The sequence below is a fragment of the Colletes latitarsis genome, unplaced genomic scaffold (genome assembly GCF_051014445.1).
Source record: "Colletes latitarsis isolate SP2378_abdomen unplaced genomic scaffold, iyColLati1 scaffold0041, whole genome shotgun sequence".
NCBI lineage: Eukaryota > Metazoa > Arthropoda > Insecta > Hymenoptera > Colletidae > Colletes > Colletes latitarsis.
In genome coordinates, this window is record NW_027488391.1 from 195,001 (window position 1) to 197,500 (window position 2,500).

A 2,500-nucleotide genomic window follows, 5' to 3' on the forward strand; every position below is an offset into this window, starting at 1 on the left:
GCGCCATATCGACGACAAAAGTTTCTTTTTGTTTCCTGAATGACGGAAAACCATCGTTCGACGGCCGGGCGTACAGTACATTCAAAAGCCTTTGCGCGTGGCTGCGACCAAACGGGTATAATACACCCGTATATTCTTGGTTCCGAACAGTAACTTCACGCGCAATCGGGCGAACGCACGCGGCAGCGCCCATCGGTTGCTCGATGAAATCGATGCGATAAACTACAGCCTTCTCGGCTGGTCGTCGTTAGTCGCGCGAGCAACGGATGGCCGCACAATCGACGCGTCGTCGTTTGCGATTATTCGCCTCACGTTAGCCATGAGTATGTATATTATTCATTTACGAACGAACGCGGCAGCGTCCATCGGTTGCTCGATGAAATCGATGCGATAAACTACAGCCGTCTCGGCTGGTCGTCGTTAGTCGCGCGAGCAACGATGGCCGCAAAATCGACGCGTCGTCGTTTGCGATTATTCGCCTCAAGTTAGCCATGAGTATGTATAACATTCATTTACGAACGAACGCGGCAGCGTCCATCGGTTGCTCGATGAAATCGATGCGATAAACTACAGCCGTTTCGGCTGGTCGTCGTTAGTCGCGCGAGCAACGATGGCCGCAAAATCGACGCGTCGTCGTTTGCGATTATTCGCCTCAAGTTAGCCATGAGTATGTATATTATTCATTTACGAACGAACGCGGCAGCGTCCATCGGTTGCTCGATGAAATCGATGCGATAAACTACAGCCGTTTCGGCTGGTCGTCGTTAGTCGCGCGAGCAACGATGGCCGCAAAATCGACGCGTCGTCGTTTGCGATTATTCGCCTCAAGTTAGCCATGAGTATGTATATTATTCATTTACGAACGAACGCGGCAGCGTCCATCGGTTGCTCGATGAAATCGATGCGATAAACTACAGCCGTTTCGGCTGGTCGTCGTTAGTCGCGCGAGCAACGATGGCCGCAAAATCGACGCGTCGTCGTTTGCGATTATTCGCCTCAGGCTATCCGTGAGTATGTATAACATTCATTTACGAACGAACGCGGCAGCGTCCATCGGTTGCTCGATGAAATCGATGCGATAAACTACAGCCGTCTCGGCTGATCGTCGTTAGTCGCGCGAGCAACGATGGCCGCACAATCGACGCGTCGTCGTTTGCGATTATTCGCCTCAGGCTATCCGTGAGTATGTATAACATTCATTTACGAACGAACGCGGCAGCGTCCATCGGTTGCTCGATGAAATCGATGCGATAAACTACAGCCGTCTCGGCTGATCGTCGTTAGTCGCGCGAGCAACGATGGCCGCACAATCGACGCGTCGTCGTTTGCGATTATTCGCCTCAGGCTATCCGTGAGTATGTATAATATTCATTTACGAACGAACGCGGCAGCGTCCATCGGTTGCTCGATGAAATCGATGCGATAAACTACAGCCGTTTCGGCTGGTCGTCGTTAGTCGCGCGAGCAACGATGGCCGCAAAATCGACGCGTCGTCGTTTGCGATCATTCGCCTCAGGCTATCCGTGAGTATGTATAACATTCATTTACGAACGAACGCGGCAGCGTCCATCGGTTGCTCGATGAAATCGATGCGATAAACTACAGCCGTCTCGGCTGATCGTCGTTAGTCGCGCGAGCAACGATGGCCGCACAATCGACGCGTCGTCGTTTGCGATTATTCGCCTCAGGCTATCCGTGAGTATGTATAACATTCATTTACGAACGAACGCGGCAGCGTCCATCGGTTGCTCGATGAAATCGATGCGATAAACTACAGCCGTCTCGGCTGATCGTCGTTAGTCGCGCGAGCAACGATGGCCGCACAATCGACGCGTCGTCGTTTGCGATTATTCGCCTCAGGCTATCCGTGAGTATGTATAACATTCATTTACGAACGAACGCGGCAGCGTCCATCGGTTGCTCGATGAAATCGATGCGATAAACTACAGCCGTCTCGGCTGATCGTCGTTAGTCGCGCGAGCAACGATGGCCGCACAATCGACGCGTCGTCGTTTGCGATTATTCGCCTCAGGCTATCCGTGAGTATGTATAACATTCATTTACGAACGAACGCGGCAGCGTCCATCGGTTGCTCGATGAAATCGATGCGATAAACTACAGCCTTCTCGGCTGGTCGTCGTTAGTCGCGCGAGCAACGATGGCCGCACAATCGACGCGTTGTCGTTCGTTTGCGATTCGCTTCAGGCTACCCGTAAGGATGTATATTATTTTATTACTTCCTCGCCGTCATCAGGACGTTTCGTTCGGAGCACGACGACGAGCACACACGCCACCGGGCAAAGCGGGATACGCAAGTTCAAACCGTAAAGGAACGTCGCGAAACGATGTTCGACGGCGTCTCGTTCCTCGGCTGTAGATCCTTGGGCGCTTTGTTTCGGCCCCTGCGCGTTGTGTGTGACAATCGGTCGTCGTCTCCTCTTCGAGCGAGCGCAACGTAAACAGCCAGCATCGTATCTCCGACCGAGACGCGTATATAATG